The sequence below is a fragment of the Lactuca saligna genome, chromosome 8 (genome assembly GCF_052625555.1).
Source record: "Lactuca saligna cultivar CGN05327 chromosome 8, ASM5262555v1, whole genome shotgun sequence".
Classification (NCBI taxonomy): domain Eukaryota; kingdom Viridiplantae; phylum Streptophyta; class Magnoliopsida; order Asterales; family Asteraceae; genus Lactuca; species Lactuca saligna.
Window position 1 is genome coordinate 9,119,811 of NC_136424.1, and position 14,694 is coordinate 9,134,504.

A 14,694-nucleotide genomic window follows, 5' to 3' on the forward strand; every position below is an offset into this window, starting at 1 on the left:
GGATGTCATCGTCAATACATAAACATAAGCATAAACATACCTTACATTAATTTACACTAACGATCTACATCTCATTGAACACCTCAACAGAATGTATCTTTAATATTGCTACTTGTAATACAATAAACTGAGTGGGCCAGGTTGGAAAACCTGGTGAGCACATAAGGATTTCAATCCCACGATGTTGTATCATATATATTATAGAACTCGCAATATACAACTTCACCTCATATAAGCAAATTTATCCCACCCCATCAATCCTCACAACAACACGATCCATACTCTCGGATCTAAAATTAACAGCTTGAGCTAATCCATTCCCTCGGATCAGGTATGTCTAATTCATGCTCTCAGATCAATGAAAAATGACTATGCCTACTCCATACTCTCGGACTAGGGACGAATGACTATGTCTAATCCATGCTCTTGGATCAATGACAAATTTTAAAGTTCTACCCTCCGTGTATATCTTACTCGTACCCATAAGAAGATACTACCCAATATTCCTCTTAATTAATTTAGGTTTACTTTGTATCCTAAATCATCATATATTGTCAGATATGCTCTTAACATGTATTTTAGGCAATATGAAATATTTCACACACAAACATATATTTAATACTTTAATTAGTATGTGTATTAAAATCATGTTCATGAAAGGGACTATGCACTCACTTGTCGAAATTCGGGCAGCGCTTTGCTGCTATCAACTGTCTTTTCCTTTGAAGTAACCTAGTGTCATTATTACTACGTCTTAGTTTATTATTTATTACGACTAATTATTAGTCTATATTCATCATTAACTCAAAGTCTACTTGATGATATATCAAGTAAGGAACAATCAGGTAGGATCATATCGGAGGTAGGGTCGGTTTGGTATACGAAGTATACTGTTTGGAAATCTCACTTTAAACACCTCACTAAATCATAGCCTATACATCATCCCCGTAAGTAGAACAATCAGTATAGCGACTTGGAATCACTGATAATTCTTGTTTATAGGTTCATAATAACAATAATGAACTTAAGCATAAGTTATACTTAAAGTATGGTAAGCATAACTCACTTACAGGGGGTTTAGCGAGAAACTAAGATATGCGCGGGCAGAACTTCTGAGCCGAAAGCTCTTCTCCTCGGGGCTTTCTGGTGCTCTGGGCTTTGTTACTAACACCTAGGAGGTGCTATAGAAAAGGTCTTTGGACCTTGGGGGTTTGGGAGAGAATGGAGTTGAAATGTGTGAATAATGGAGTGATATTCAACTCTATTTATAGGTTGTCCATCGGCCTCTCATGTCGTGAGATATGTCTCTTACGTCGTGAGTCTTGCATAGGCACCAAGGATTCGCCTGGTGCTAACACGTGGCACAAGACGCAGGTAAAACAATCAATTTTAAAAAATTCTTAACTTTCACATATAAGCTCTACTTTTTATGTTCTTTATATCCACACGTATGTATTGACAAGATCTACAACTTTCCTTTTGACCTCATCGGCTAATTCCCGACCGATTTTAAATTTAACAGTCTGAGAATATTACACTGTTAACGACCGTGAAAAATTCATAACTTCAACATACGCACTCTGTTTTTGACTTTATTTTTATTGTTGAACTCCTATTAATGAGATATTCAATTCTTATTTAGATTATTTTGGCTAAAAATTGTTTGATCTAAAATTTGATTTCCAAGCTGTATACTGCTATGCTGAAAACTTCGAAATTTTTGTAATTTCCTCTTATGAAGTCAAATTTGGACGTTCTCTATATGTACGCTCTCGGTTTAACGTCTACTATGACTTTCATTTAGATCTCTAAGGCTAAAAAGTTTTTTTTTTTTTTTTTTTTTTGTCAAAAATTCACTTTTTACGATACGCAGAGTCGTGCTGTAACAACTAAAATTTTCAAAAAAAAATTCATGTTTAAATCTCACAAAAACATAGTTCATAGCATCAACCCATGACAAAATATAAATGTTAGCACAAAATATCATAAAACAAAGTCAAGTGTCCCAAAATCCACATGAACCCTAATCATCAAGGTGGTGTGTACAATAATGATAGTGCCTTCCCGCGATCATGTGGTGTATTTGAAACACATTTAATCAACACTGTAAGCACAAAGCTTAGTGAGTTACCTAAAATACCATATACACAAATAATTAGACTTTCGTGGCTAAATCCGATAAGGACCCTCCGGTCATGTGCTTTGTGAAGACCCTCCAGTCTCACGTCTCGGTATGGACCCTCCGACAATAGCTCAACAGATACACAAAATAATATAATAACATAAGTCACAAAGATGTAATGCAAAATAACACATAAACAGATATGACCTTCGATCAATAAAATAATTAAGACCCTCCAATCCATAACATGAATAAAACCCTCTGGTCACACAAAAGTTACCATACGGGTAGGTATAGTGAGAACACTCACCTCTCGCTGGAAAGCAATCAATCTCACACTCGAACTGCCGGTCTAGACTCCGCATAATTATATCACATTCAACTCTAATTAATAATTCATAATAATAGCCTCCGAATGCTAGACCGAGTCTCTCTACAAAATCTCAGACGGGTATAAAGACCATTTTGCCCCTCTTTGATCAAAGGTCCACAATATGGCCAAAAGCTCAAAAGTCAATGAAATTTAACACCTAGCGAGTACACTGGGCATACAACCCTCGATGTTGGGCATATAACCAATAATGCATGCATCGGGGGATCTCAACGCTACGCTGTGTGTAGTTGGGGGTATGCACGACGTACTTCTCAAATTTCCATTCCTCACTTCATTTGGTCTTAATCCGTTAAGACAAAATGCTACAACTATGGATCTGAGCTAAGTAAGGTTTATTATTTCATAAAGTTGTGGACTTTAAGCCTTAGCATGGCTGAACAAGTTCCAAACACACAAACTCTAACCTTTTCAACACCAAAGTCCACATAACTCATGCATGGGAAAGTCTAGATGAACAAGTCCCCATTTTTATGAATCTAAACAACCAAATACACTTAAAAGCCAGAGGATATGCTCTAGAGTTCACCAAACTCTCAAAGCTCCAAACTTGGGTCATAAAACCCTGAAAATGGACCCAAAACATGAATTAACACAACAATGAGCAAGTTTCGAACTTGATACCTCTAGAAGATGCACCAACAAGAGTAGAACTCATATCCAAGAGATATAAGAGATATAAGCACCAACTATCCTTCCTTCAACACTCAATGAGCCACAAACACTCACACATGTAAGGAATACGAGATTTAGGGTTTGAGGGGGGTTAGAGGTTGGAAATGAGGCAATCATGTTCCTTATATAGGGGCACAAGAGGAAATTAGGGTTTTACTCTAAGCCTAGTACGCCAAGCGTACCCTCTGGTACGCCCAACGTACTAGGTGGCCTCCGCGATCATGCAAAGTGCATGAGTACGCTGTGTATACCCATGCATACGCCCCACGTACTAAATTGCCACCTTTTCTCAAAAAGGACTAGTATTAACAAATACACAAAAGATTAACGTCAGAGAATTATACCTCTTTTCGGGATGTTATGCGTGTCGATTTAATCGTGAAAATTCGACAGGTCATAACTTCTTTGTTATAAGTCGGATTTCAACGCTCTTTATATGTATGAGTTCCTTGTGACATATACTATAACTTTAGTTAGATTATTTATCCTAAATAACCTTCTATCAAAAAGTCATTTTTGATGTTTATTATCTCTAAATTGACTAGCCCGAATATGCGGGCATTACATATGTTGAATATAATATGTATCTATGTGTGCATGCATGAAATTATATTTTCTAAAATATGTTTCAAATACTCAATGACTATTATGATTTTTAAATTATTTTCTCATGACTATGTGCATCTATATGCATTTTTTGTTAGGATCGGATTGAATTGCATTTGTCCAACCTAAAATCCATGGTAAATGACTTTAATGAAGTCTAATGACTTATAACTAGTGATTTTTCTCTATATGACACCTCACTTGCATACAAGGCTAGTTACCTTGTATGTGGATACATAAGTGGGCACATATACTAGATATAACTTCGTGGTCCACTATAATGATTAATTTGACGTGCTAACTTACTTGGATGCTCTCATACGATGACTTTGTGAGACATTTCTCAGTTTATGACTTCTAAGTTTGGATATATGAGATTAAAATGGGAAATGGTCAAAAGCATCGTGCATTACATTTACTCTTATTACGACTTACTGATGACATTTGATTATGACTCTAAAGATGTTATTTTCATAATGAGTATATAATGAATGATGACTTATGATTTTGATTGGAAATGACTTATGGCTGTGTAACCAAGGATTTAAGAGTTTTCTACGAGTTAAAGGTTTTTCACAAACTTATGACAATAATTTTATCAAAGAGTTTTATAAAAATGTTTTTGGGAAATTCTCATTGGTTAAATGAATTGAGCCAGTTCCTCTTACTTACTAGGCATACCCAATGTCTAACCTGTATTTTGACATGTATTTAGGTTGTAGTAGCGCATGAAGATATAAAGAATGACTTGGCATTTTAAAAGGTCATGGTATTGTGTGGTTACTTGAACTATTGTTTTAGTATTGTGATTGTTTAATCCCCCTCACCCTAACTACTTAAAATTGCTAAACTTTTGTGAACATTGACTATGCGACCTAAATTCCATAACTAATGACTTTGAAATCTTTTAAAATGAAATGATTTAAATATCAAACTGAAAATGAGGGGTGTGACAATTTGGTATCAAATCATGAGTTTAAGTGAACTAGGCACTAAGATTTGTGCTCTAGACTTAAACTACATGTGCTCTAAGTATGTTTGAGAATTTTTAAGGAGTTAGCCTTAATTTAGAAAGTGAGATTTTATGTGCTTAAGTTTCTAAATGTTTAATTATTATACTAGAGCTAGCATGTAATTTTCTCAAAATTGCAAGAACTAAGAACTTAAATTTCGGAAGATGGAAAAGAATGAAGCAAAAGAGAACGATGAAGTGCAATATGTACCACCCATGTTCGATGGGATTCAAACCTTGTAGATGGACAGAATGTTACTTCGGCCTTGGAGATTTGACAAAAGATGAGAGTAAGATGATAGTACCAATGTACCTTAGGTTGAATATCATCGATCCTAGTAAGTAGCATACCTTTCACTAGTTAGAACGTCAATGTTACGAACAAGAATCGTTTTATCCACGGTGAGCTTGCAAGGAGTAGCAAGTGGAGTGGGGTTCCAAAAGAAGAAAGAAGATCAAAAGAATAATTCATTTAGCTAAGGAATATTCATATTTTCAAAACTTTTCTTCATATTGACTTCTCTAGTAAAAATGTTTTGTGATATCCTTAAGGTGTAATTCGAACGATTCAATGATTGCTTACTCTCAAGTACAAAAAGTGTTGTAGAATGAGTCCGCTTGATTATGTCCTTGTAAATCGAATGTGATTAGAAGGGTGGTATCAATCCTTTTGTTCTTGTGATACCACTAAAATATTCAATGCAAGTGAAACAATCTTTGACAATGCCAACGTGTTAGGAGTACATATAATAATATTCTAGGTTGTTATATTTAGCGCAACATCATAAGATAAGTTCTAAATTTATTCGAAAATAGGTCCTAAAATTCTTATTATAAAATTTATAACATAAATAAAAAAAAAATAGTTAGGTTGTGACTTGTGAGACCCACCTACGCTCTATTAAAATTTGCCGTTGTCTCCATCCAAATGTTTTTTCTAAATAAATTGGAAACATTTTTGAACACATTGTTACCCAAAGATAGGACCAATACCACCAATTTGATGGTCTTAGACTTAGACTGAACTCAAACCAAATAAGAGGGGTCTATTTTATGTTTACTCGATCTTGGTGTGCTAAAAACTCAAACTCCATTTGGGTGCTTGAAAATGTCTATTAAGAATGTTCGGCGATGTATGCTTAATGCTTTAGCTCAGAGCTCAAATACCGTGAAATATCTATGATAAAAAAAAAAAAAAAAAAAAAAAAAAAAAAATCTTAATTTAAAGTACACTAAATGCTAACCGTAATTTATACGATATATACACCATTAAACAATAACAATTCGATAATAATCCAATTTACAAACTCAACTTGTTATATATTTTTCAAACTAATATTTGTATCTTGAGTTTGACGATATTCAAATCCGTCATATATAATGAATTCAAATTCAAATTACAAAATAAAATTGTGATCAGTTTATATCTAACCCGGTTTTTTTTATATATTTGGAACAACCGGATTTTATTAACAATAATCAATCAAAATGAACGAATGTTACAATCATTAATCTTTTTACTTTTTATCTGTAAGTTTAACTTTATCTCAAAAGGTAAATATGCACCTTGTCAATTATTCAAAAAGACTAAATATTATTAATAAAACTATTTTAAAATTTGTAAACGATAATATTTTATACTATTAAATAACGAGTGTTTTTTTTTTTTTTTTTTTTTTTTTTTTTTTTTTGAAATTTATAAAGTAATTACATAAAGAAAAGGATGGATGGAAAGCGACAGTTTAATCAAATTTGGTAAAAAAGCAAAATACATTTCTTTTATTTAATTTAAATGTTGGATAAAATAAGCTAAAATTAATGATTAAAGTAAAAGAGAAAAAGAAAAAGGAAAGGAAATAGAAATGGTGACCACGCCTATTGCTTTCCCGCCATCAATACACTTGTAGTACTCTATTCGTGGGGTTTGTAATTTGTATTACGAATTTAGAGTGAAAATGTGTTGATTTGGTTTAATTTTGTTTAAGAATCAAAAAAGGAATTACAATAGTTTGGCTGTATGTCCCAAAAAAACATTCCATTCTAGAAATATAAAAGCAATGAAGGAAAGAACGTTTGAGGAAGACAAACATAGAATATGCAGATGAAAACACTCTGAATGATATCATAACAAACATATCAAGATATACCGAGAAGAAGCAAACGCACACAAATTAAAAGAATTCAAGCTCACAAATTAGATTTTTATGGTTTTTTGTTGTAAAATTTTAATATTTAATGTTTTAGATGCAGTAATATGGAAGTCATTTTTATCCTATTATTTTTATGTGTTTCAATAAATGTGATAAAGTGATTTTTTAATATGTGACTAAGGGATCATATAGGAAATTATTTTTATGTTTTTCAATAGATGTGATAAAGTGATTTTCTAATATGTGATTAACAGAACATTGATTAAAATATTAATTATAAAGATTATTACTGTAATTAAACATGATAAATATTAATTATAAATAATATTATTTATAATTAATGTATTCTATATTTAATTATGGTAATATTGTATATAATTAATTTTATTATATTTAATTATGGTAATATTTGTTATAATTAATGTTTAGTGTATACATATTTTATTCTTACATATACATATTTGGTCCGCATCGCAAGGGTTCTTATTCATTAACTTCCCATATTGCTAGGCGAAAAAACTTTTGATATCTTGTTTGGTTTTTATGACTTATAATGCAAAAGCTAAGTTGTATCTTTTTTGTACCATTTTCTTTAATGGTGATAGACTTTTTCATACAAGTTATGCATCAAATAATTGATAGTACATTCAATTTTGATTTTATAAAAGAGGTTTCAAATTGCATAATATTTAAAAAAAAAAATTGCTTGACATATTTTATAACATGTCTTGTTTGTGATTACAAGATATTTGGGAATTTGATTTAACATATTTTATGTCAAAACTTTAATTTTTACAAAATTTGATCAGTGACTTCAAATTAACTGAAAATAAATGTTGGTGACAAATTATATTTTATTAGAATAAACTATTGCAAAAACTATATATGTGGTCGTCCACAAGATTACAGTTTGAAAGTATGATTTGGCTTTAAGAAACCGGTCATAATGGTTTTCTACGATATTGGTAATTTTGTCACGTGAAACTCCAAAGTGCACATGTAAAGGAATTAACCGTTTGTTGTGTCTATCTCATTATATTTATTAGATAATTGTTTCCTAATTTCAAGTATTTATTTTTCCTTATTCTTACTTGATAGCTTCATAGACTCCGACTGTAATTAGGATCTATTTATATCCCTTCTTCCTTTGTTGAATGCAAGTAACATAATAAGAAGTTATTTTCTTCTTGTTCTTCGTTTTCTTTATGGTATCGGAGCGGGATATTACATCTTGTTAAACAATGACGGGCAACGTCCCACTAGGTGGCTCTGGTACCAACACTAACTCCTTATCTGATCCTAATCCGCCATTCTACATCCATCCTACTAATTACCCACGACAAGTACATGTCAAATAAAACCTTGGTGACAACAATTATGCCGACTGATTCAGAGAGATGAAGGATTTTCTTCTGGCCAAAAACAAAGTCGGTTTCATTGATGGAACCCTAGCAAAACTGACAGAAGAAACGAATGAATATAAAGCTTGGTAACGAAGTGATGCCTTGATAAAGGTTTGGCTTATTGCAGCCATGAAGAAAGACATTCAGAACAGTGTAAAGTATGCCACAACTGCAAAGGAGATATGTGATGATATTGAAGAAAGGTTTGGAAAGGAGATTGCACCCCGTGCTTACAAGTTGAAATGTGCACTAACAACACTCAGACAAGATATTGATTTTGTTTCCACATGCTTCACAAAGATGAGGGCAATCTCGAATGAAACCTTGTCTACTTCGTCGACACCAAGTTGTACATGTGGCAAGTGCACCTACGATATCGGAAAGAGACTAACGAAATCTAGAGATAAAGAACGATTTCATGAGTTTTTGATTGGACTTAAAGACACCTTTGGAACTGTAAAAACACAAATCCTTAGTACTGTGTCATCACTTGAAGTTGTCTATCACCTGGTCTCAAAAAGATGAATACCATCGAAACATATCTACAACAAGAAAAATCAATGTAGATGATGCAACATATCGGATACGCGCTCAGAACATCATTGATAAGAGCCAGTTTGAGAAAAAGAATACTAGTAAAGAAGGAATGAAGTGCAAGCATTGCAGCAAGAATGGACACACCATCGATGAATGCTTTGAGAAGATTGGATATCCAAATTGGTGGGATACACGATGCAAAATTGTTGCTGATCAAAAACGACCAAATCGTCCTAAACCAAAGGTTGGAAACATCGAGGTGAAATCCTATCCCATACCATGTCTTAGCATGGACCAGTACAAGAAACTAATGAAACAGTTGAATGATGTACAAAGACCTAAAATCAACATGGCAGGTAAGTTCGTATTTTTGTTGCCTTGGGTAACCGATTCAGGGGAAACATAACATGTTGCTTGTCAAAAATTAAATTTCACTAACCTAACACACCTAAGGGATGGAATTCCAGTTAGCATTCCTAATGGTGATAAAGTTCAGGTTCGACGAATTGGCGGGGTTCAATTACCCAACAAAATAAAAATAAATGGTGTTTTGTACATTCCAAATTTTAGATGCAATTTATGATAGGTTTTGAGCATAATAACAATTCCTAAGTGTGCATGCAACCCTAATGCTTTGTATCTAGGTTTTCTCTAATTGAACATGCAAACTTGAACACAAAAGGAGAAACCCTAAGAGAGGTATACTATTTTTGAAATTCATATAAAACTAAGGTTAGGTTACATACCTTGATTGTTATATTATAATAACAATGAATCCCTTATAGATCTTCAAGTGTGAGAACTTAGTGTCACAAGTGTAACACCTCTAATGGCTCACAAACACACAATGCAAAAGAATGATATGAGTGAGGAGGAGATGATCAAATTTTCGGTTTCTTCTTCCAAAGAGTTGGCCGAAAATCATAGTTCTAAGGGCTCTTTATATACTGCACCAAGAATGCTATGGATTAACCATAATTTCAAATATGGTAATTATCCACCTCCTTTGGTTATCCATATATGATAAGATATATTAGAAACTCTAGAATAATCTTACATATACCATGCTATTTTCGTCCACCACCTTCCCTAGGAAGGTTCTCGACTCTTTTGCTCAACTATTGAACAATTGCATTTTTATTCCATGCACTATTAATTAATTCCTTTAATCCCAAAATAAATTCCAAATTTAATTTCTTATTAAATACTAATTAACAATATGTTTACTAATTAATATATTATTTCAATATGATATTCATAAATCATTTATTCCAATTTAATAATCAATTAATAAATTCTTCCTCTTCCTCAATTGATCATCCTGTCTAGTTGCACACATGAAGGCAACCCAAAAGGAGCATGCCACCATCAATTCAAGTACATACCAATTATAGTTATGGACTTAGACACCTAATCCAACAGTCTCACACTTGGATAAGTCTAATAACTATAGTTTCAAGTATGACTTAAAAAATCGATAAGCAATCGTAACTCTCATAGCTTTTATCAAACTCTGACCTAGTCAATTGGGTGTCCTAAGATAAGAGACCATATAATCCTCTGTTCTGCAAAATATCATGTGAACAACTAACATAGAACAAAATCATTCTCATTGTTCAACAGTTTGTTTCCTGATTTCTGATTTGTAATGACAAAGAACTAAATCAAACACGTCAATTCAGTACTGACTAGACCCGATATATATGTCAATACCAAATCATCAAGGGGCCCAAGATATCTCTTTTCCCCCTTAGGGAAAAAGGAACAGATAAACTTTGACTCATATGCTTGTATTTTTTACTCATCAAATCATGCACAACAATACGTTTTGTAACAACAAGTTACCGATGCATTTACGCATTATTAATGCACAACCAACTCGTAAACAACAACTCATATATCTCAATTTAAGATTATACAATATTATTGTCTCAAAATTACTCGTGATAAATTTCATGAAGTAATTCACTTAGCATGGGTTTAATCAAATACTTAAATCCCTATTTCAAAAGTATTCATGAATATTGCAGCAAACTATTGTTATGTCTAAACACTTAGACAATCTACAATCCAGTTCATGACAACCTTAATTCAGTACTTGCTTCCAAAGTATGATCGATTGTGGATGTTTAAATAATCCAATTATTCGGGAAGTAAAACATACAAAAGAAACACAAAGATAAACAATTGACAAAATATAGTAAACAATACTCATAAATAAATCTCTATTATTTAATCATCAAATGCCAATTACATTTATTTGTTACAAGCTTCTAAATAACTATCTAATCACTAACACTAATATCATCCTTTAGATCAATGCTCCTTGCGTACTGAACATGCTTATTCCTACTATGACCCTTTGTGAGGGGATCGACATGATTATCTTCTAATGATACCCTCTTAACTACAAGGCTTCCTTCTTCTACACGATGACTAATAAAGTGATATTTTCTTTCGACATGCCTAGATCTAACATGATCTCTTGGTTCCTTGGTCAAGGCAACCGCTCCTTTATTTACGTAGAAAATTTCCATCTTCACCTTAACAGCTGGCACTACTCCAAGATCTCCAATGAAGTTCTTCAACCATATAGCCTCCTTCGACGCTTCACTCGCAACAATTTACTCTTATTCACAAGTAGAATCAGCCACGGTCCCCTACTTGGAACTTTTCCAAGTTACTGCTCCTCCATTAAGGGTAAATACCCAGCCTGACTAGGAACGAAACTTGTATCTATATGTCTGAAAGCTGTCGTCACTATACCCAGTAACTCTTAAGTCATCACTACAACCAAGCACATGGACCCAGTCCTTAGTTCTTTGCAGATACTTAAGTATGTTCATAATTGCTATCTAATGAGCTTTACCTGATGTCGACTAACCATGCTCAAAGCAAAAGCCATGTTAGGGCGATTACATGTCATAGCATACATGTCGATCCAATAGCAGAAGCATATGCGACTCGACTCATTTCGGCTATCTCGACATCGGTACTCGAATTCTGAGTCTTACTCAGCTTGGTATTACTTTGGATAGGAAACTCCCCTTTCTTTGAACTCTCCATGCTAAAACGCTTTAGCACCTTACCCAAATACGTACTTTGTTAAGTCCAATTAGTCTTCTACTCTTATTTCTCAAAATCCTTATTCCTAGAATATAAGCATCCTCTCCTAGATCCTTCATAGCAAAACACTTTCCAAGCCAGGACTTAAGTTTCTGCAAGGTTGGAATGTCATTTTGTATAAGTATTATGTCATAAACATACAATACGAGGAAAGTGACTATACTCTCACTAACTTTGACTTATACATAAGATTCGTCCTCACTTCTTAAGAAAACAAACTCTTTGACTTTCTCACCAAAGCAAATATTCCATCTGCGAGAAGCTTGTTTCAGTCCATAGATTGATTTCTCAAGCTTACACACTCTATTGGGGTATTCAACATCTACAAAACCCTCTAGCAGACTCACGTAAACATCCCCAACCAACTTTCCATTAAGGCAAGCGGTTTTGGCATCCATCTGCCAAATTTCGTAGTCATGAAACGTAACTATGGAAAACATAACCCTAATAGATTTAATCTTGGCCACCGGAGATAAGGTGTTATCATAGTCAATCCCTGGGGCTTGAGTAAAGCCCTCCGCAACCAGTCGAGCCTTGAAGGTGTGAACCTTTCCTTCAATTTCGGTCTTCTTCATGAAGATCCATTTGCACCCAACTGTCTTTCGACCTGGTACATTGTCCACCAAGTTCCAAATTTGATTGTCACACATGGACATGATCTCGCTGTCCATTGCCTCTTTCCATTTAGCAAACTCATGGCCTGATATAGCTTCCTTGTAGTTAGAAGGTTCATCCAAATTTACCAATGTAATATCACTGATAAACATATCACTATCCGTAGTTATATGAAAACCATAAAACTCTGGTGTCATTCTAACTTGAGTGGAACGTCTAAGAGGTAATGACTCGTCAATAGGTTCAATAGGAATTTCTTCCTCGAGTTGAGCGCTAGTGTTAGAGGTTCCTTCATCACTTGACTCTTAAATTTCTTCAAGATCAATTGCACTCCTAATATCCTCTTTGCATATGAGCTCTCTCTCTCTCTCTGTCTCTTTTTCTTTCTCTCTCTCTCTCTCTCTCTCTCTCTTTCTTTCTCTCTCTCTCTCTCTCTCAAGACTCCTATTCGTGCTACGAAGACCACGTTCTCACTAGGTCTGTAGAACAATTACCCAGTGGACTTTTATGGATAACCGATGAAAATACATCGCTCACTTTGAGGTTCAAGCTTGTCATGAGTCTCTCGTCTAACGAAAGCTTCACAACCCCAAACCTTGATATGTGCTAACGAGGGAACCATCCATGTCCACATTCGTGAGGTGTTTTGGCAACCTTATTTTTTGGAACAAGATTTAGAATGTGGGTGGAAGTCTTTAAGGCATACCCCAAGAATGAGATTGTAGTGAAGCTCGACTCATCATGGAATGAACCATGTCCAACAAGGTTCGATTACGCCTCTCAGCCACACCATCAAGTTGTGGTGTCCTAGGAGGTTTCAAAATTGTCAAACAATCCCACATTCCTTGAGGTAGTCATGAAACTCAATACTAAGATACTCACCAACTCTATCGATCTGAGCATCTTGATCTTCCTACTCAATTGATTTTCAACTTCATGTTTGAATTCATTGAACTTTTCAAAGGTTTGTGACTTACGCTTGATTAAGTAGACGTATCCATATATGATATAATGATCGGTAAAAGTCAAATAAAATTGATTTGCATCCCTTGTGGTGGATCTGAAGGGTCTACACACATCCATGTGTATGAGAGCTAGCAATCTCTCACCTCTTTCACATGAACCCGTGAAAGGTGATTTAGTCATCTTTCCAAGTAAACAAGATTCACATGTATCATCCGACCTTAAGTCGAATGATTCCAACACTCAATCCTTTTAGAGTTGGGCAATGTGTTTCTTGTTGACATATCCAAGACGAAAATGACACATGCATGCCTTGTCTAAACCATTAGATGAATCAATTTGCAACACATTATTTCCTAATTGTTAACAACCATCACAATTTCATACACGCCATCACAACGTAATGCTTCAAAATAAAATACACCATTTAGTAAGCATGAATAGAACCATTCTCATTATCAAATTAATATCTAAAACCTTGTCTATACAAACCATGAAATGAAATAATATTTCTTTTTATTTTTACGAGTAGCAACAATTAAACATAACCCACTACTAAGCACTAAAGAATAAAGACTAATCTTGGTAACAGGTGACGATCTCCTATTGCCCATAATTAGGTTCATCTTCCCATGCTCCACATTTTCACTTGTTTTTAGTCCCTGCAAGTCAGAACAAATGTGAAAATCACACCATGTATTAAGAAACCAAGATTTTGAATGTGATGAGTTTTTAGATAGAATAGTGTAAATACATGCGAAGTTTGGCTTAACCTAACCATCCTTTATGAGTTGCAAGTACTAGGGGAAGCTTGTCTTCTAATGCGCTTTGTCATGGCAGTAAAAGCACGTAGCCTCCTTCGGATCTGAGGCAGGGGGAGCTTCGGAACTAGATTTTCCCTTATAGTTATACTTGATGACCCGACATGAGACTTTCCCTTCCAGTTTTGCTTCGAGGGAGATTTCCTCTTCTTACCTTTCCCTTTCCCTATGGCCAAGACAGATACAACAGTAGTAGGAGTAGAGGCAACACTTTTTACCTTCATTCCACTTTCGGTGGTTCTCAGCAAGCTTCGAATTTGACTCATTGCGGTT